Below are 23,866 nucleotides of genomic sequence, written 5' to 3'. Positions count from 1 at the left end.
CTGTATGCTCATTTGTTCAATTTCATGCACTCCTTTCTAAAGCATTTGATGATGAATTGATATGTATGACAAGAATTACTTGTCTTACTAGAAAATAAAGGTCATCATGCATGCTATTTATGTATCAATCAAGGACCTTATGCAAACCGCACACAGGAATAATGGCAAACTATTGCAGTCATCTAGACAGGACTATAAAAATACATATTGTAAGCTTAAAATTTTATAAAATGGGTGCATTCAATATGTGCTTATGCAATATTAAGAAACCATTTAAATTTTTATGAAACAATTAAATCTTAATTAAATAACTTTAAATCTATTAAAAATTGCATTTTTGTATATTTGAACCTTTTATGTGAAGTAACAAATCTAGAGATACACTGTACTAGGTAATTACTTTGGTGAATGGCATTGTGGAAGACAATAATTGAAAAAGCTACTGTCAGTATTTAAATGATTCTGATGTTTATAATGAGTTTGCACAGATTTATAAATGTATCATTGATTAAGACATTTGTCTAGTGTGTCTAGTAAAACAGTGTGTTGGGATTAGAAAGCCTGCATTCTACTTCAATAATCAAGTATATGGGAAAATAAAGGCTTATCAAAAAGAGCATTTGTCTGAGGGGATTATTATTTTTGGAGTTCAGCACGATTTTCTTTTATTTCTTAAGAAATACCTTCAAAGTCCATGATCAGGAAAGACCACAACTGGGAGGATAATATAATAAGAAAAAGATGGCCTACCTGTGAACTGCAGAGACATAGTTTTTACTTACGAATCCCAAGGGAAGGTAAGAAGAATGTTGGAATTTTCCAGCGAGGCCTCATATAACTTCAATGTCTCCTCATTAAACTCTCCAAATTATCTTCCAAAACTTCAAAAAGATCCTCCTCTAAAAACTTAAACAAGTAATAGTTTTGATAAACTACTTTTAACTGTGTATTTGTGTTTTTAAGTTTTGTTTCTTCTAAAACACAAAAGTAGATCAATTATATCTAATGACCATTTAAGTGATCGATGCCCCCTCCCTGAGTTGTTTTTGTCAGACAATTATAGAGGTGATTATATGATTAAAGAGACATCAATAATTCAATTAATTGGAGCATCAAATGCCCAGCATGTGGCAGAGATGATTAAAATTTCACACTTTCTGGACTACAGCAAGGTTACCCACTATCTACCCGACTGTTCATAATTAACCTTGTTAAAAGATCAAAGGTACAACAGATGGAAAGTTTACACAAGGAAGTGTGTAGAAATGAGAATCTAGTGTTTGTTTAGAGCAACATATGTTTACACAGGGTTAAAATAATTTATGCAGAAATTACTCTAAGTAATTTTTTTTATACAATTATGTAAATAATTCAAATTGTTTACTATTTTAAAAAGTAAGGAAATGAACTATGTTTTTAGTTTTAGAGTATAAATAAAATTATTAGTAATTTTTCTCCTAAGATGTATTTTACTTTCAATATTTTAAGCCATTTTTAGTATGAAATATATTTGAATGTGTACATGGATTAAGGTGAGATTTTCCATTCATAGATTAAGATATTTGCCAAAATTATTTGTAGCAATTACACATACAAGATAATTATGATACAAATCAAAACGACAATAAACTTAACACTGGTTAATCACAATATTATTAGAAGCTTGTACCCACAGCTTCCTTTACTTTGAAGTTCATTTCTTGAGGGTGTGAAAAAACACATAAATCACAAAACAAAATACCAGTAATTATACATTCACAGGTTATAATTTAAAACACTTTGATCTCTCTGTATGCAGATTTTATCTTCTAACAAGTCAATAATGTTTTGGAATTATATTATGTAACATATTTCTTATTGAACACTTGAATAATATGAAACATAATGAAATCAGTATTTCTTGAGTACCCGCATTTCTTCCTGATTGCTGTAATAATCAATGCTGAGAGAATCAGGTTAATTTTGTCTATTTAGATAACCAACCAGTTAACCATCCTCAGGTTGCCTAGGGTTTTCAGTCCAGGATGATCCATCTCATCAATCATTTTCATTTATCGATCTTAATTTCATGTATCATTAGAAGATGAAGTGTTGAAATACAATATTCAGAACGTCCAGAAAGATTACCATTTGATTGCCATAAAATAACATAACTAAGAATTATTAAATTATGATCATGTCTGACATAGCTAAGAGAAATTGATAACAATTATAGGAATCGTAAATACCGGTTTTCTCAACGTGAAACTTGACACGAAACTGTAAATTTTGGTATGATTTTTTGGTTTAAAGTTATATGACGAATATTTTTAAAAAAAATCTGGTGTTTACGGCGTTTGAAAAAAGATTACAATCGCTGCATGGGGGGATGGTTTCGGATTATTTCGGGCCCATAATACCGTTTTTGAAAGAGGAGGGGGGGGGGGTGCAGCTAGAGAAAATATTTCACAACTTACCTGAAAAATCCTTGTCAAGGGAAAAAAAACGTATACTGCAACAAAAATTCCAAAGAGACGTCTGTCAAAAAAAATTAATCTCGACGAATCTCGCTGAGATTATACATGCCTGTTTTTGAAATTATTATAATTATTTAAAGTATATAAAATATCTGATCAGTGTACTACCAATCATTTCCCAACTCTGATTGAAAACACCAATATTCATAATCTTCTTGTAAAAAATAATAATTAAAAAAGTTAATTGAGAAATGAAGACAAAATATGATGTTGTTTCGCAGTATACAGATACCCGTTTCAGAGCGAGATCAAAATATTGATGTTGGATAGAAACTTAATTTCAAGGGAGGAGGGGGGGGGGATAAAACATAAAGGGCCCAAAAAGGTTAAATGTTTCTGGACATCCATAATCATTAAAATGCATTCTGTGCATTATTAAATGTACGCCACTGTAAGATTCATTTTTTGAAAAGCACACTGTGTGTAAAATATTTTAAAAAAAATATTTACTTGCATAATACATCCACATAGGTCAAGCAACTACATACAGAAATTACATATATATGACATACAGTTATAGATACACATTTTAAAATTCTTTGTAGTACAATGTTAAAACTTTTGACTGACATGGACCTCGCTTTTCGCAATTCTAATGGATACATACAGGTGGCTTAAAATATCGGTTTAACCACAGGTGCTTGCGGACGGGACCCCCCCCCCCGGCAGTGTTCCGTACCCCAAGGGTTCTTTGACTTTTTTTTTTTAAATAAAATATTTTTCTTTGATACATTCACAAAGTATTACAACTGAAAAATCCAAAATATAACCTAAAACTAGACTTTTATAAAAAAAAAAATCGTCAAGCTATCAGACATTGAACTTTTAATCTTGCTCCATTTCCATTACATGTAGGGTACCGCACATAACCCACAGGAAAAAAAATCAGACAACTTCGGAGAACCCTTTGTTTTAGTAACTGCACAGAGTGGGTCTTAACCTAATCAATCATTTCACTCCGGATATCAAAATGATGCACTTCCCCAGTTCTAACTTTACTCAGCTCTTCGTCCAAGTTTATTAAACGTTTTAAAGTACGAAATATCCCAAGAGAAAGCAGAAAATGTCACCTACATTGACAAACTTTTCGGCAAAACATGTGAAATATGAGGTATATTTACTTATAGAAACAGGCTATGAGACCATGGTCTCATCTAACTCAAAACGAGGCTATTGCTCACCGGAATGGGTTCTCTCATCTATTTTCCCCTAATCATATCCGGTTATAATGTAAGCCTAGCGTTTCCTTGCAAAATTATGAAATTATTTTACTTGTATCAAGCCTTAAATTTAGACCTTAAATATAGACTTTAGTTCTGTCTTTAGGGCCATGGAGCAGTGAGAGTTCTGAAGCATTGTAAACAGATTTTAAAATGGAGAAGGCAGGTATGATAAAAATTGACTAAAAAATATATAACCATATTTCCAGGGACCTACTAGTATATAGGTCCCTGATATTAATTATTTCATTATTAAAAAGAAAATGTCCAGTTTACGATGAGGAAAATATGACAACACACTTTGACACCTATGAACAGACAAACACACATGGTCTTGATTGTGTTTACAACACTGTAGTAAGAGACCATTGACATAAAACAGTCTTAAACGTGGATGGTCTCATGTTTACAAACTGTAGCATGAGACCATTGACATATAACAGTCACAAACATGCATGGTCTCATGTTTACAAACTGTAGCATGAGACCATTGACATAAAACACTCTTAAACATGGATGGTCTCATGTTTACAAACTGTAGCATGAGACCATTGACATATAACAGTCACAAACATGCATGGTCTCAAGTTTACAAACTGTAGCATGAGACCATAGACTTAAAACAGTCACAAATACACATGGTCTCATGTTTACTATACTGTAGCATGAGACCACACATAACGGTCACAAACACACATGGTCTCATGTTTACAATACTGTAGCATGAGACCATTGACATATAACAGTCACAAACAAACATGGTCTCATGTTTACAAACTGTAGCATGAGACCATAGACATATAACAATCACAAACACACATGGTCTCATGTTTACAAACTGTAGCATGAGACCATTGACATATAACAGTCACAAACACACATGGTCTCATATTTATAATACTGTAGCATGAGACCATTGACATATAACAGTCACAAACACACATGGTCTCATGTATACAAACTGTAGCATGAGACCATTGACACATAACAGTCATAAACACACATGGTGTCATGTTTACAAACAGTAGCATGAGACCATAGACATAAAACAGTCATAAACACACATGGTCTCATGTTTACAATACTGTAGCATGAGACCATAGACATATACATGGTCTAATGTTTACAATACTGTAGCATGAGACCATTGACATAAAACAATCTTAAACATGCATGGTCTCATGTTTACAAACTGTAGCATGAGACCATTGACACATAACAGTCATAAACACACATGGTGTCATGTTTACAAACAGTAGCATGAGACCATAGACATATAACAGTCATAAACACACATGGTCTCATGTTTACAATACTGTAGCATGAGACCATTGACATATAACAGTCACAAACACACATGGTCTCATATTTATAATACTGTAGCATGAGACCATTGACATATAACAGTCACAAACACACATGGTCTCATGTATACAAACTGTAGCATGAGACCATTGACATATAACAGTCACAAACACACATGGTCTCATGTATACAAACTGTAGCATGAGACCATTGACACATAACAGTCATAAACACACATGGTGTCATGTTTACAAACAGTAGCATGAGACCATAGACATAAAACAGTCATAAACACACATGGTCTCATGTTTACAATACTGTAGCATGAGACCATAGACATATACATGGTCTAATGTTTACAATACTGTAGCATGAGACCATTGACATAAAACAATCTTAAACATGCATGGTCTCATGTTTACAAACTGTAGCATGAGACCATTGACACATAACAGTCATAAACACACATGGTGTCATGTTTACAAACAGTAGCATGAGACCATAGACATATAACAGTCATAAACACACATGGTCTCATGTTTACAATACTGTAGCATGAGACCATTGACATATAACAGTCACAAACACACATGGTCTCATATTTATAATACTGTAGCATGAGACCATTGACATATAACAGTCACAAACACACATGGTCTCATGTATACAAACTGTAGCATGAGACCATTGACACATAACAGTCACAAACACACATGGTCTCATATTTATAATACTGTAGCATGAGACCATAGACATATAACAATCACAAACACACATGGTCTCATGTTTACAAATTGTAGCATGAGACCATTGACATATAACAGTCACAAACACACATGGTCTCATATTTATAATACTGTAGCATGAGACCATAGACATATAACAGTCATAAACACACATGGTCTCATGTTTACAATACTGTAGCATGAGACCATAGACATATAACAGTCACAAACACACATGGTCTCATGTTTACAAACTGTAGCATTAGACCATAGACATATAACAGTCACAAACATGCATGGTCTCATGTATACAAACTGTAGCATGAGACCATAGACATAAAACAGTCTTAAACATGGATGGTCTCATGTTTACAAACTGTAGCATGAGACCATAGACATAAAACAGTCATAAACACACATGGTCTCATGTTTACAAACTGTAGCATGAGACCATAGATATAAAACACTCTTAAACATGCATGATCTCATGTTTACAATACTGTAGCATGAGACCATTGACATAAAACAATCTTAAACATGCATGGTCTCATGTTTACAAACTGTAGCATGAGACCATAGACATAAAACAGTCATAAACACACATGGTCTCATGTTTACAAACTGTAGCATGAGACCATAGATATAAAACACTCTTAAACATGCATGATCTCATGTTTACAATACTGTAGCATGAGACCATTGACATATTACAGCAACAAACACACATGGTCCCATGTTAGTGGTTAAAGTATAATCCTCATTAATTAAATATCACAGGTCGTAGATTAGCAAATACCATATAGCAGGATTTTTTAGCGGTGTGCTAACTTTGGCTTATTTTAGCAGATTTGTAGTAGCTCGCTAAAATTTGAATTGCTAAATTTGCACCCTTGCTTATAACTACTGAACACAAGAAAAATAACTTTGATCAGCCTGTTGGTAAACGTTATATATATCATTTGGTATTGGTTTTTTCTCCAACTCTTGCTTAAAAAGGTAATCAAACGTTTATTTAACGTACTGAAATTCATCTAAAATGTGAATTTCCTCTCTTTTGCAGAGTCATTGAACTATGTGTCCGCCAAAATTATTGGCATACCTTTTAGAGAGCAAAATGCCAAATTTTACACCCGCTATATGGTATTTTGCAGGCTTTGCTTACACAGTTGATAAGGGAATTTTAAAGTGTTTTTTTTTCAAGGGAAATGAAGGAACAACGTGTAAGTTGATAATTGTTTCTAGGGAGCTTTTAAATAATTTTACATGCAGTTCAGTGATCAGTGATCAAAAGCAGTAAAGGGGTACAATTAGAGCCCATAGGAATTCCAATAAGTTGTTGAAAGATTTTTGTCTCTAAAGACTTCATAGATATCATCAAAAAGAAACTTGGACATCCTCTTAATATCAAGCTCAGAGAACATTTTCCAAATATTGCATAACCATTTGAATGGAATTACTCTAAAAATTTTGTAGCTGTCATGAATGTCAATTAGACATTTTTCAGTCAGTTAAATTTTAAAGTAAAGATACATGTAGCATCCATTAACCTTTGCATTATGTTAGATAAACATGATAATTGTTTAAGTAATAAGACATTCAAAAAATAGGTAAATGCAAGAAATATTCAGTGTTAATTAATTGAAATGTTTTTATTTTTTTCTTTAGAAAATTCCTTGAAGTTAGCATTGCCAGTCTTGCGCTCTCACAGAACAACTGGTCTGTAAACAATGTACCCATGTTAAACAGCCAGACAACAGTTCCTGAAGGGCCACACTCTCTTCCAAGGTGAGATACTAAGAAATAATGAGAATTAAAACTTAAGTGAAAGCCATATTACATAGTGTAGATTAAAGTTTGTTTTAAATGTAGTAATGCATAAGAAAATTCTTTAAAAATCTTTTTCTCTAGTGGACTTTTGCAAAAAGCACTGACTTTTACAATCAACAGATTACTTTTACAGCAGGAAAATATACGGAAGCTCTCTTGTAATATAAATATTTAGCTTAACAGTTAATAAAACGATAATAACGGGCCATTTCAAAGCCCGTATTACATTGTCTAGGAAGGGAGGAGCAACAATCCTACCCTGAACCCCCTCCCTTCCCAACTAGATCAACTCCTGCCAAGTTTTCCCTCCAGAATGTTTTTTCTTATTTATTTAATTCCTTTAGAAAATGAAAATAAAAAGGAGATACTATCTCTCATGAACAAGGTATTTTAAGTCATTTTATTCTACCTCCAATCATCTCTTGTATTGGTAATTGTTGACTCAGGTTAGTGTTGTGGCCCATATGCTTCTTGTTGTACATGCATTTAAAATCTATTTATCAACAGTCAACCAGCGAATTTATATTTTTGTGCTTTGATGTCCACAATTCATTTCGTGATAGGTACTCACATAAAATAAGGGATTTACAGTATACTTATAATGAAAATGTTATGGTAAATAGCATCTTAGTCAGTCCTTAAGACTGTTTTTTCCATGATGGAGAAAAATTAAAACTTTCATTAACAATAAAACAGCAATACTATATATAGAAATTCATTTTCAATTCAACCCATTCACACAATTTATTATAAAAGTTTGCAGAGAGGATTTTGCATGGAAGAGATCTTTTGTTGGAAAGCAACTATGCAGTTTATGCTACCTTTAGGCTGAAAGTCCAGTTGTGGCATCTATTACAAAAAATCAAGGTAAGTATACATTCTAAATTTTTAGGACCATGTATGACACATCCTTATCAAACATACTATTTAAAAAAAGGTGAGATCTTTATTTAGGAAATTTCAATTCAAACAGGTATCTTTGCTGGAAGAAAGTTTAATCACCCACCTGGAAGTATATATTTATTTGTAAATGATAAGTAAAACAATTTTAAAACCAATTTATCGACAACAGTCATTTTACTTGAAAAGAACACTATCTTTAAGTTTACATCATTTTCATGGACAAATCAAGAAAAATTCTACCTAATGTTAGAATTGCCCTAAAGGCAATGTCACCTTAAGTCTTCTGTTTTAATCTACTTTAGGGCCTCTTTGCTTGTTCTTGCCTAATATATGTAAAAAAAAGTATTTATATTTTTCTATTAACTTTATTTACTCAGATCTTGCATCTTTAATTGGACTGCCACATATGTCAAGAGTCCCAACATCCCAGAGAGTACCTGGTATATATACATGTATTATACATATTTTCTTTTCTACAATAATTCTTCAAAAAACAACCAAAAAAAATATAACATTAAATCTTTCAATCTTTATTGAAATAACTAAAAGCAATTTGTAGCCTCCTAAAAGTATCAATATTGTATGTTTATTCCATTTTATTTCGATCATATCCCACTGTCATGTTTTGGGGCTTTGTATACCTGTAAATGGATACATTTGTATGTATATATTTATTGTGTTTTTATTTCAGATGGGTTATAAAGGATGTGATGTGTTTTGATACCACTTCCTCTGTTAAAAGACACAAATGAACATTTCCTGATGTTTTGAGGAATTTTCAACAAGGAGGTGGTCTTGTTTATATGTCTTACAGATTATCCTATGTCTTTAAATGGAAATTATGCATGTTAACTGTTCATATGTGTTTGTACTCAATTACATGGTTTTGTCCAGACATTTTACTGTAAAATCATATTTTTCGTAGTTTAAGGAAAACATGTTGGATTGTTAGCATTTGATTTCTTAATTAAATTAGTGCTGAGTAGTTATAATTAGAAGTTTTTCTTTTCATGGATGACATGAATTTGTGGTTCTCTCCATACCTTGAACAATGATAATTAAGCCCCAGTGAAAATTAGTTATTTCAAAACATGAGACTTAAACTAATGGATTTCTCTGAAAATTTTTACACTTTTATTGACCATATCAAGATGTGCATTATATAATAGCATATTGATTGTACAATTTTGGTTTCATTTTACAGGTGTTTTTTTTTTTTCAACTTTATAGACATTTTTTGGTCATAGTCCACAATATATTTTAAAAACTGCGGAATATATATTGAATTCACAACTATGTAAACATTGTGCTTTCTCTGAAGGTTTGCATCTGACATTTTAAAATAAATTTCTTGAAGTTAAAGGAAGATATAAAGAATGTTAATATCAGAGGAAGGACTTATTTTGTCATTGTGACTGGGGTCTTATAGACAGACAACATGAAGACATTTGCAGGTTCAATAGGTTGTTTAATTTCCCAGCTGTAATTTGTAATAAATATAGAACATGGATAAATTGGGAAAATGATCACCCAGTAAATATTCATATAAATAAAATTAGTACAGTATAATAAAAATGGGATGACAATTCTTGAAGCGTACAATATACTTGTATAAAAATCACAATACATTCTATGCATATTATGAAAGAGTTATTCCCCTTTTCACAGTGATCATTTATACTTGTATGATTATATATTCTCTTGAAACATATATTGAATTGTTTTACATTATTTAATTGTAAGTCCAATTATTAATTTATATATATATATATATATATATATATATATATATATATATATATATATATATATATATATATATATGATAAGTTCATTTTTTCAAAATATAAAATGTGCCTGTTTATGGAACAGAGTTCCTGGCACTTAATCATTTTATATAGTGTAATAAAACAAAAACATTAACTTTCAACTCTTGCACACATGTTTTCATTGTTTATTTCACTTCAGATAAATCAGACTTCTGAAATATATTTGGTGAATATGAAGTAAATAAGATGCTTTTAGATTAGAAGCTGGTATCCAGTTCACAGTGAAAGTTGTAATTTATATTTAATAATCATATCTTCACAGCCTGAAATCAAGCTGAATAATGTCAGATGCAAGAAAATGATGAATATTTTCATTTCTTTGACAAGAGAAATTCTTTTTTTTTCCTGTGGAGGTATTAGTCTCATGAGTTGAATACCCATAAGGGTATAATGCTATGAACAAAGAATGAAACTTTATGTAATTTTGTATCATATTATGCATAATATAAATGCTAAAATTATGTTACTTCTTATTTCTATCAATACAGTGTGTGCTATGTCATATGAGATATGTCAGTCTTTGAACTAACTAGAAAAATATACTGTATATGTAAATGATAATTATTTTCATATATATTGGTTAAATATGATATGTTGAACATCTATGAAATCATATACATTTGTATATTAAATACTGTGTTTTAACATGTTATTTTTTATAGTGCTTTTTCACGTAATATGGTGTACTGATGTAAATACTGATGGACCAAATCTCAGGAACATGCTTCATATATGTATGGTGTCTATTTTTATATTCTTGTAATCGGATATCTTTTCACATTCTGGAAACTTTTTAAGGAAGCTCTAAACACTAACAAAAAGTTCTTTTTGGACTTGGAGAAAATTATGTCATATAAAGGTGTGCATATTGAGACTGATTAGTTCATTTTCAACATAGGGTATCTGCCTTATTTCCGCAGGAAAAATGTTCAAAGAAAATGGACTATTTTTGAACACAAATCACTGTTGTTTACTGTTGGGAAAATTAATGTAAATAATGAATTCAATTACTTATTCTTGGTCTAGTATATGCTAAGAATATTTTAATCTATTACAAATTGTGTAATTAACTGTAAACAACTATTTTATTTATCTTACTTCTAAGGGCAGATCACTCTAACTGCATAAAACTACCCTTCTAGTAGAACTCTCTTGTGTGCAGTGTTTAGAGCTTCCTTAAAAGAGATGGACAATTGTGTATCAGGCATAGTAGATGCAGTTTGATTATTTAAACAATAAAATGCTTTCTTTGGTTGGTACGGGAATTAATGTTGCAGCTGTTGCAGAAAAAATGCATAACCCGCATAATCGGGTTATGTATTTTTTTCTGCAATAGCTGCAATGTTAATTCCCGTACCAACCAAAGAAAGCATTTTATTGTTTATATTTATATCTATACAAATAATCATTTAAAGTAGGATTTAGTAGATGAAATATTGTATTATTGATATATATATCATTGTATGTTGATGGAACAGCCACTGCTCAAGAAATCTGTAGAGGTGATATGCTAAGCGGTGTTTACTGACTGATAAAAGGCAATGGTTTTCTTAATATATCACTATTTACTGATATCACTATATATATACTTATTTTTTATGAATGATTTCAGAGTCTCTGTATTTGACAGTTCAAAATATTTGTATTAAAATCAAAAAACATTTTTTTTCTTTTACAAAAATTTAAATGTTATACACATGTACTTTAAAGCACTTGTCATGAACTGGAAAATTAATGATTTATTGCAACAGAAATGATATTAAAAAAAGTCTTAATATATAAAATAAATTAATGAAAAGAAATTCTCCTTGTTTTATTCCAGCAATGTGTTCCTGAATTGTACTTAGAAATTTTGTCATGAACATAAATGGTACCCATGATATTCCATTCCCCATTGAAATATAGCCCCTTTATATAGTGCTTAGATTTTGTTGTTCAGGGATTAAAGTTTATTAAAGAGTTCACCTTTGACCTTTATTTAAGTAACCTTGACCTTCTGAGTTATTCCAGGTCATGGGAGATGCCATCACAAAGATTAATATGTGTGATGGGGTTTGAAAAAATAAACAGGAAATTTCAATAAAATGCAACAACTACATTAACCTTTTTTGGATATAACCAACGAAAATCTTAAATACATTAATTTCAAAGAATTGAAAATTTGTATAGTATATTGAAGATCTTACTAATTTCATTATTGCACTCAATAACTGAACGGATGCAAGCATCAAATTAATTATTTCTCTCGATTATTCAAGCATACACCGAACCATAATATTGGTTTTTACAACCATATTGCCAAAAAATTAATGTAGCTACTTATAAGGGATGTAATACCAATATTTTCGTACACACTTTTTCTGTATTGTTACGTTTTTCGAAATTTAAGGCAATCTCGGAGAGCAAAATGTTTTTTTTTTCCTTGTTCTTTAAAATTTATTTTATACAGATTAATATATCTTCATCAAGGAAAACAAAATTAACAATATCAAAGTACATGTACGTGTATTCTATAAATTTTTAACGATTGACAATTAAAAACATCAGTATATTTGTCAATTTCATCTTTTTTTCCTTGGTCATTTAGTTCAGTTATCTACTGTTCTGTTGAATCAGACAAAATTACAAATGCTCAGAATAAGTACATGTTCATGTATACCTTTGGTAGAATGATTATACCCGCATAAGGAACTATTGAACATATTGTTCAATAGTTCCTAATGAACCATTGTTCATACGCAATATAGTATAAGTGGTTCTAATAGCCAAATATACTCCATGAAATGATATTTTATTACAGAAAGCTTTTAACTGGAACTGGAACCATTTCAACACTGAAGTGATAATATACTGGGACTTGGAATTGGAACACGTTAACCCCCCACCCCACCCCACCTCCCCCGAAAATAGATTCTTATAAATTTTCTACAATAGGAGGGTTGCGTGTTACTCACTATATATGAATTTATTTAGGTAAAGATGGGAAAAAAATCACAGGTGAAGCCCTGAGCCATTTAGAAAATGTTTACCATAAATAGAGAAACTCTGCTGATATGTGATTCAAAATTAATATAAAATCAAATAAATGAAAATATCTTTAATTTTGAAGAAATCAATTCATATGACGAGCGCAATAGGTCAATTGAAGATCTTTTTAAAGTCTAGTATTTTGGCATTTTGTTTGTTTTTTCTTTTCTTTTCTTTTCTTTTCAGAAATGTGCGATATAATTTCTAAAATGCCCCAAAATAATTAAATTAGTTTCAAAATACAATGAAGCTATTCACATGCTAGAAGAAATTAGCAACGATAATAATGATATCTGAAAATATCTTGCATACTATGACATTCAAGGTCTAGTAGCTATATGGCTTTTCCAGTGACAATTCACCAGTTACTAATGTCATTATTATTCTTTATTTCCTTACTACATAGTGTTATCACAATTATAGATTTTCAAAAAGAGAAAATGGTTTGGTATTACATATCTTACATATACATGAAAAATTAACACAAATATAATAAACAGATAGGACAGCAAGGACACACCTCTTGGTTTCTTAACTTAAATAAAAGCTAAACCCCCACCCCCCTTACAAATTTAAGTACAGTTTTGGACAATTAATAGGTGTACAAATTTATTTTTTTATAATACTTTTTAAGATATTAACTGTCAAGGCTCTGTATGGGCGGCTTATCAAACAAATTGTAATTCACCCTATAGATTTTTTTTTTTACAATACGTCCACTTTCAATGCAAGATTATACGTGAAGACATTCTTATCTTAATTTGATACATACGTAAAAGAGAAGATACATGTTTTGATTTTGTCAATTTCTGTACTATGTGTCTGTGTTTTCTTAAAGCTTCTGCTTGTTATTTTTCAAATAAAATATGATTTAAACAAATCTATTTGTAAAAAATACATTTTGCTGAACAGTTAATTTCAGCCGAAAGATTTTGCAATTGTACTATTTTGTCTTTTCAAGCCAAATAAATCCAAGTCCGTGTTCAAAAAAAGGTTTTCTTTGATATTTACAACAATTATAGCGCTTACTAGAATATTATTGATACCAGCTAATGGCTTTCTTAGCCGGCTTTTATCGGAACGTCGAATTTTCAAAATAACAAATTTTATGACCAGAATGTTTTTAGACCAGCTAAAAAAAAAATTAATTTATATAAACAAAATTTGTGATATTTGCATTAATACACATGTCCATGAGTTGAATATGGAAAATTAACTTGAATAAAAAGAGTGCTTAACAATAAAGATATTCAATGTCTAATCCACGTTGCAATTCTACAAAATTGTTTAAATAGTTTGTCAAATTACTTGTAATTAAAATTTAATATTAGGCATCAACAACATACATGATGAGCATAATTATATGAGAAATTTTCATGATTTTGTCCATTTTCTATAAAGTAATATACCAGGGAAGAGGGACGCTGTAACGACTTATAAACATATAGAACAATTTACCAAGACTAACAATAAAAAGGACATGACAGACTACTTACAGAAAAAGAACAAATCAGTACTAAATAAAAATATAACGTGGAGAAGTTAATGCAGTGCATTATTCCATGAAAATGCATTAAAAAGGCATCATTTTTATTCCTTATTGAAAATATTTCTACCCAATGTCACACAGAATAATCCTTTGAAGTGTCTTTCTTTCCCTTTTTTTAAATTAGAAAAGGTTGATTGATAAGTCATATTACCTTAAAAGTTACATTTATTACCGAATATTTTGAATTTTCTGAAAACTACTGAAGCTTGATAATAGGAATATAGAGTTTTGAAATAAATGTTAAGTCTTTACGTTCTACAACTGCATAGTCCAATATGAATATTTTTACTTCCATTTTAATTACACACTAATATGCAAATGTGGTACATTTTCAGAAAAGTAAAAAATGTCAAGGTTTTAAACTTGTTTCTTTTGGTAAATAAGGACTGATAACGTTAATGCATTTTATAATACCCCTGTTTGAAAATTGGGGTATATATTAAGAGGGGTGTACATTATCCTTGGGGATAACCATCCCGTATCTGCAACTTCTCTAACACCATGAAACTTTCACGAAATCTTTATTCCATAGTGGCATAGTGTGCATTTCATCTTACGTTTCGATAGGACTTATATTTGGGGTTTCCCATCACAAAACATTTACTTTGACTTTCTTTCTATAATATTAGGGAAACCCATCTTTTATTTGCAATTCCTACTATAAAAAATAAAATATATATATATATATATATATATATATATATATATATATATATATATATATATATATATATATATATATATATATATATATATATATATATATAAAATTGAACGAGACTCGCAGAATCTTTATTTCAAAGTGCTCTTCCTATTTTACGTTTTGATCGGACAAATAATTGGAGTTTCCCATAACAAAAAATCGATTTTGCCATTATACTTGATAAAGGTGTATCCAATTTGTTACTGCAACCCCTCCTACACCCCAGAATAAAATTCAATGGAGCTTTCACAGAATCTCATTTACATAGTGCCAAGAAATGTACTCTGCCTTTTACTCACATGAGAGGGGGTGGAGTTATATTTTGTGAGCTTAGTGCTCACAGTACCTCTAAGTTTACATAGATTCACCCCTTCTAACATCAAACAAGTGGCCTTTGATTGTGTCTAACCCTTTTATCCATATTCTTGGGATACCCCCAACAGAATAGATGACTCTATTTATTTAAAGTCACAAGGTCAAATAATTTTAAGTTAAAAAAAATTCCAAATGTTAAGATCCTTTGCTTGATACATACATCAGACTGTGTACAATGGCTGCCTCTGTCTAGTAGATCATCCCTAGTTGTCCTTATATAACTATAAATACTCCAAATTGAAGCTGACCCTTTTCACTGTTACACCTAGGGACCATATATGTTTCATATACAATTCATATACAATTTTTCCTTCAAGTTATCTGTAATCTTCATCCTTTGGTTATGAACTATTTTCTGTTTTGAGTCCATCATGTGTAACAGGAAAGGAGAAAATGTATGACTGGACTAGGAATAGAACCCCAACCCCTGCATCACTACCCAGGTGCTCTCTGGGAACATAACATTTCACTGTTGACTACTTACTGATATAAAATAAGGAGAAAGTATTTGAAACTGAAGATAACAGTTTACTTAAGTGTAATAATCAGAACACATTAATAAACATATAAATGCAATTCAAAATAATTTCCACATATTCACATTTTCTTTCATACATCAAGTGTTGAAGAAACTAGAAGAATATTTCCCATTTTAAACAAGAAATAATAAATTTGTCCAATTTTAAATTGCATATAATTTGATTTACATTGTAAAACCAGCTCAAAAATTCAATACTGGATTGTAAGAGCTAGCGCTGTATTTGTACATGTATATTGTAACCAAACTACTCATACAGACCTTGAAAACAAGGAAGCAAAAAGTCAAATAAGAATAAACTGTGCATACATGTATAAGTAACGAGTTCTTTTATGATAGTGTAACAACAACTGGTCATGTCTAACAGTATTCAATTCATCAATGTAAGGAGTAAACTAATCCATTCATGTATGAATACATAATGAAATATGCTGAAATCAATTCAATATTTATTGCTCAGGAAAATATGGGAAATTCACAAATGTGCTTTCAATCACAATATAGTAGATACATTCAAATGATTTACTAACAACAAAATAGAATATGTGTATGATAAGTAATATTATAATATATGTGAAATAATTAAGCTTATAAATTATGCATATGGCAGAGAACTTAATGAAGAAAATAATATACCTACAATGCTTGCAAATGATTGCAGCAATAATAGTAAAAAAATAAAAATAGTTACCATGGTATGTAAAAGAGTAACAAGGGGCCCATGGGTCTTAACGGTCACCTGAGTATAAAACAACCCTGAGAAAATTTTCTAAGAAATAATGCATTTTCACAATATAATCAATAGAGCGAGCCCACCCTGACACCAGAATCCCTGACCCAGGATCCTTGAATTCAACAATTTTGAAAGAGGCATTCTTGCTCATCATAACCATGGCTTAGTTTGTCTGATAAATATACAAAGGGAGAGAAGAAGATTTTTAAAGAATTAATGCATATTCTCTATATAATCAAATGAGTTCTGACCTTACACCAGAACCCCTGACCAAGGAGCCATGAATTTCACAATTTTGGTAGAGGAGTCAATTCTTATTACAATCATGCCAACAATTTAAATGCGTGATGTTCAGGAGCAAAGGAGATTTTCAAAGATTGCATTAATTTTGATGGTTTTAGCCACACCCTCAGGCTCCAAGGGTAGGGACCATAAAACTCACAATTTTTGTTTCCCTTCACCCATTGATGCCTTATGCCAAAATTGGTTAAAACTGCCAGAGCGGTTTCAAAAAAGCAGCTCAAAATGTCAGTATGTTAACACAACATTGACAAGAGTGATTCGGGTGACCTAATAACAGTAATAATCTACACTCCTAGTAAACAATTCTATTATTGAAAGTTTCTCATTTCAATTCGTAAATATCACATGCTTGACAAAAAATTCAAACATATACTCATTCAATACTTCATTATATTTCTCTTCTCACAGGAGTGTGAAAATTGTGCTCTTTTCTTAAATTGATGATTAACAAATTCTTGTTCCACAAGTAAAATATACAATGCATCATGAAACTATTTGCTGTCATATAGGAAAGTTGATCTTTAATCCTTGTCAACCCTGCATTTGATTGTTCATTGCATTGGCTGTTTTTGGCAGACAATTGTGGGTACAAGGAAAAATCATAAGCAAGGCTTCAAGCTGAAATACAAGAAAAGTCAATGTTAAAATATGAATCATGAATAAATTAAAAAAACATTTTCAAATTCAAAAAAGAAGATTTGTGTACATGTGGAAGCTTCAAACATACAAACTCAAAAAAAGGTACATGTATAGTAATTCAATATACATGAATAACATTAAAAGAATTACTATTGAAAAATTTCAGTAAGTTTAGACTTCATCCTCAGGCAGAAATAGTCTAACTAGATATCACTGGGATAGTGACCATCTTAAGGGGCCTGCTATTTTTTGTAAGGGTCATTGGGATGAAATAGACTTAGTGTAGAGGAATGTATTTGGAGCTTGACCTTGACTCTTGACTTACACCTTTACCCTTGGACACTCTTCGTGTGAGGTATGAGCCACAATGGGCCACAGGGAGAACATATGTTCATTACAAGGATTTTAAACAGAGATCTGCTATAATCTTGACCTTGAATCTATAATATTGGTTCAAGGTCATTGTATACCCATAACCATTTAGCACTCTAACCATAAAACACATGTTAGTTTGGACCAAGGGGAGAGAAAATAAGCCCTAGACAATGATTTACACACTTTGACATTGCTCTTGATTGAATGAATTGGTTTAAGATACCTACACATCCTCTCTATTCACAAGCAATATGTGGCTGAAGATTTAGCAAAGATTGGGAAGGGGAAAGAAAATATGCTTTGCATGGATTTAAAACAGTAATATTTTTTTTTTTGGTACCTTAACCTTCGATTAAAAAACAGTATGAAGAAAATAAGGCAGAACATTCAAGAACTAAAATGTGGACTTCCTTATACCCTTATCAGAGCGGAAGGAGATGCCCGGTATAATAATGCCACCTTCAGTGCCACCTTCAGTGCCATTGGAAAAACCCCAGTCCAAGCTGCCACCAAAGCGACTTAAGTGAAAATGTAACTCGGAGGAAAAATGTTGTGGCAGTGTTCTGTGGGAATAAACTATGCAAAAAAGGTGCACACCTAAGAAGCAAAGCAAAGGAAAGGAAGTTACCTGCCAAGGAACAAAGACTGCACTGCAACCATTCCTCCAGAGACCACCACTGGAGATGAGAAGTGATGGACTGCAAAATGTATTGGTGAGTTACAAAGTGATGATCGTCCCCTAGTCATTTCCCATTTCACCAGTGATGGAGAAAGTGCCGCTGCATCTGAAAAACAAGGACATGTCATTGAAAACCTTAAAGACTTGCATCATTTCTTTGACTCTCAAAAAAAACAGACTGCTAAGGCTCCATTCAGCAGTCACATGTTTCTGGGAAGAACCAAAGCCATAAGAGAATCCATGCACAGAAGATTTGGCTTGGACCTGAAGCTTCGATGCAGGACAGAGTACGAGACACCACTCTGGAGACTTACCTTTGATGAAGCGGACTATGTCTACTGCTGTCAGTTCCATCGTAAGTTGCTACAAAGGACAGTGTGGGAAGTCCTGTCAACTTTATTCCTTTTCCTGTCGTGGACTGAAAAGCAATAAGTGGAAATCTTCAGTGTTGCCTACTGACTTTGAATTAAACATGACAGAAGAAGACAAATGTTTGTTAAAAGACTATATAAATTTGACTTTAGGACCAAGTAATCTTGATAGAATTAAATATCATACTTGTACACAAAAATATGGATCTGTGAATAGGGCATATTTAAAATCAAATCCAAAATATATTACAAGAAGTAGAAATTTTGAAAGTAGAACATACAAAGTTGTGCACTCACTGAATAGGGGTCATGGAAACTCAACATTGGAACTTCGTGAATCTGCAGGGGCACTGTTGTAAAAGGAAGTAGAGTGGTCCATCATCTAAAACAACAACAAAATAAGCAAAATTACTTTAAAATGAAACAAAAACTGTTAAAATATAAATCTCAAAGAAAATACTTTACATCTAAAAGATATCAGCTGTACGATAAAAAATCTAAAGACACTTACAGTAAATCACCAACAGATCCAAAATTAAAATGAAAGTTGAAAGACCGTATGGTAATAATTGTTGCTATGTTTTATTATGCACTGATTCTATTCAACTGTGTAAATGGGGAAAATGTGGATATGTAAATGACGTATAAAATTGTACGTGTAAAATGTGACATTTTCTTTTACAAGGGAGTCTGTACCTGTAAATATGTTTGATTTTTTATCATTTATCTCATTAAAATTATTCTAATTTATTTTCTTGTTTTTCTTACCTGTCTGATGAACACAACAAAGGTTACGGAGGTGATTGGTAGAAATACATGTATACGGGTGTCAAAACTCTCTCTTGATGACCAGACTGCATCCCACATTGTATATCCACCATTATTGATCTTTAACAGGGGAGACTACTCCTGAAATCAGAGAAATTGCAGTCAAAATGAGAGTTACCTGTTACTCTTTAGGTCTCACAGAAGGAAAAAATTTCACTATATGTTACTATATAGCTTTAATTAATAAATTAATTAACTAGACTCTCAGCAGATAAGTCATGAAAGAGATAATAAAGACTAATACTTAAACAAAAATTTGAGATCAGAAAAAATAAGCCTTATGCGACTTTTAAGAAAAAAAGTTGAATGTAAACATACCTACCCCGAAATACATGTAGATTTCACATGTTGACAAACAGATCTAGACTTACACACCATCCAGGAAGTTGCTTCATGCACACCTAAAAATGAGTTCCCTTTAATTCAGTGGGACAATTGTGCTAAAGATATGATATACCTAATACATGAGTCCAAAATTAATACTGTAGGCCTAAAAACGATGCCGAAAATGAAAAAATAAAAAGAAATTGTCTCTAAATATATAGAACTATAATTAACTAAGTTCAATTTGATTGGCTATTTCCTTGCGTAAGACCTTTAAGTTGTCCATAAATTACAGCTCTTGTATATACCGGTATTGACATTGAATTTTCAGTACATACCTGTATGACAATTCAAGTGCAGTCAATTGATGTAAAATTCTGAAGTCTGGAAAGACAAAGGGTCCGTCTTGAGACAGTAATGCTCTAATTTACAACATTTTCATTTATAATGAATTAGGTGCTGAAGAAAGTATAGAGTATGTGCCAATAAAATTCTCAATATTCAGTGTATATAATAGACATACTTTGCAAAATGCAAATATCAATCTCACAATTATTTAATTACCTTATCTAAATTATGTTCTTAAAAAATAGTGAATGGCACATTTGGTAACTCAAGGGACTCCATGACTTGAAAACCAGCAAAACATCTGAAATTAAACAGAACAAATATAATAATACTACTTATATAAGTTAGCATTTCAAATGATATCATGATTTTTTGTGACTGTTATATGTCAATAGTCTCATGCTACAGTTTGAAAACATGAGACCATGTGTGTTTGTGACTGTTATATGTCTATGGTCTCATGCTAAAGTTTGAAAACATGAGACCATGTGTGTTTGTGACTGTTATATGTCTATGGTCTCATGCTAAAGTTTGTATACCTGAGACCATGTGTGTTTGTGACTGTTATATGTCTATGGTCTCATGCTACAGTATTGTAAACATGAGACCATGTGTATTTGTGACTGTTTTATGTCAATGGTCTCATGCTACAGTTTGTAAATATGAGACCATGCATGTTTAAGACTGTTTTATGTCAATGGTCTCATGCTACAGTATTGAGACCATGTGTGTTTGTGACTGTTATATGTCAATGGTCTCATGCTACAGTTTGTATACATGAGACCATGCATGTTTGTGACTGTTATATGTCAATGGTCTCATGCTACAGTATTGTAAACATGAGACCATGTGTGTTTGTGACTGTTATATGTCTATGGTCTCATGCTAAAGTTTGTAAACATGAGACCATGCATGTTTAAGAGTGTTTTATGTCTATGGTCTCATGCTACAGTATTGTAAATATGAGACCATGCATGTTTAAGACTGTTTTATGTCAATGGTCTCATGCTACAGTTTGTAAATATGAGACCATGTGTGTTTAAGACTGTTTTATGTCAATGGTCTCATGCTACAGTATTGAGACCATGTGTGTTTGTGACTGTTATATGTCTATGGTCTCATGCTACAGTTTGTATACATGAGACCATGTGTGTTTGTGACTGTTATATGTCTATGGTCTCATGCTACAGTTTGTAAACATGAAACCATCCATGTTTAAGACTGTTATATGTCAATGGTCTCATGCTACAGTTTGTAAACATGAGACCATGCATGTTTAAGACTATTTTATGTCTATGGTCTCATGCTACAGTATTGAGACCATGTGTGTTTGTGACTGTTATATGTCAATGGTCTCATGCTACAGTATTGTAAACATGAGACCATGTGTGTTTGTGACTGTTTTATGTCTATGGTCTCATGCTACAGTTTGTAAACATGAGACCATGTGTGTTTGTGACTGTTATATGTCAATGGTCTCACGCTACAGTTTATAAACATGAGACCATGTGTGTTTTTGACTGTTTTATGTCTATGGTCTCATGCTACAGTATTGTAAACATGAGACCATGTGTGTTACTGTTATATGTCAATGGTCGCATGCTACAGTTTGTAAACATGAGACCATGTGTGTTTGTGACTGTTATATGTCAATGGTCTCATGCTACAGTTTGTATACATGAGACCATGCATGTTTGTGACTGTTATATGTCAATGGTCTCATGCTACAGTTTGTATACATGAGACCATGCATGTTTGTGACTGTTATATGTCAATGATCTCATGCTACAGTATTGTAAACATGAGACCATGTGTGTTACTGTTATATGTCAATGGTCGCATGCTACAGTTTGTAAACATGAGACCATGTGTGTTTGTGACTGTTATATGTCAATGGTCTCATGCTACAGTTTGTATACATGAGACCATGCATGTTTGTGACTGTTATATGTCAATGGTCTCATGCTACAGTATTGTAAACATGAGACCATGTGTGTTTGTGACTGTTATATGTCTATGGTCTCATGCTACAGTTTGTAAACATGAGACCATGTGTGTTTGTGACTGTTATATGTCTATGGTCTCATGCTACAGTTTGTAAACATGAGACCATGTGTGTTTGTGACTGTTATATGTCAATGGTCTCATGCTACAGTTTGTAAACATGAGACCATTCATGTTTAAGAGTGTTTTATGTCTATGGTCTCATGCTACAGTATTGTAAATATGAGACCATGCATGTTTAAGACTGTTTTATGTCAATGGTCTCATGCTACAGTTTGTAAATATGAGACCATGCATGTTTAAGACTGTTTTATGTCAATGGTCTCATGCTACAGTATTGAGACCATGTGTGTTTGTGACTGTTATATGTCTATGGTCTCATGCTACAGTTTGTATACATGAGACCATGTGTGTTTGTGACTGTTATATGTCTATGGTCTCATGCTACAGTATTGTAAACATGAGACCATGTGTGTTTATGACTGTTTTATGTCTATGGTCTCATGCTACAGTTTGTAAACATGAGACCATCCATGTTTAAGACTATTTTATGTCTATGGTCTCATGCTACATTTTGTAAACATGAGACCATGTGTGTTTGTGACTGTTATATGTCAATGGTCTAATGCTACAGTTTGTAAACATGAGACCATGTGTGTTTGTGACTGTTATATGTCAATGGTCTCATGCTACAGTTTGTAAACATGAGACCATCCACGTTTAAGAGTGTTTTATGTCAATGGTC

At 31.9% G+C, this 23,866-nt stretch overlaps 1 protein-coding gene and 2 long non-coding RNA genes across 4 annotated transcripts in view; 2 read left to right on the top strand and 1 right to left on the bottom strand.

Annotated features, from left to right (window-relative positions):
- LOC133197384 (nucleoporin p54-like) overlaps positions 1-23,866 on the top strand; it is a 107,828-nt gene that overhangs the window by 26,125 nt on the left and 57,837 nt on the right. The gene's annotated exons all lie outside the window — the stretch shown is intronic.
- Positions 3,769-10,236, top strand: LOC133196427 (uncharacterized). Of its 2 annotated transcripts, none has more exons than XR_009722344.1 (5): positions 3,769-3,902; positions 7,432-7,551; positions 8,350-8,460; positions 8,874-8,936; positions 9,188-10,236. It is a non-coding gene; the product is annotated as an uncharacterized LOC133196427 (long non-coding RNA). The 2 variants fall into 2 exon arrangements; XR_009722345.1 differs by lacking the exon at positions 3,769-3,902 and adding an exon at positions 6,903-6,986.
- Positions 19,567-20,587, bottom strand: LOC133196426 (uncharacterized). Its single transcript, XR_009722343.1, has 3 exons — positions 20,386-20,587; positions 19,915-19,999; positions 19,567-19,664 (listed from the first exon to the last, which is right to left on the bottom strand). It is a non-coding gene; the product is annotated as an uncharacterized LOC133196426 (long non-coding RNA).

Source organism: Saccostrea echinata, unplaced genomic scaffold (assembly GCF_033153115.1).
Source record: "Saccostrea echinata isolate AGI-Se365-2 ecotype Australia unplaced genomic scaffold, CSIRO_AGI_Sech_v1 ptg000030l, whole genome shotgun sequence".
Lineage (NCBI taxonomy): Eukaryota > Metazoa > Mollusca > Bivalvia > Ostreida > Ostreidae > Saccostrea > Saccostrea echinata.
The sequence above is the reverse complement of the archived record's forward strand: the minus strand, read 5'-3'. Positions and strand labels throughout refer to the sequence as shown.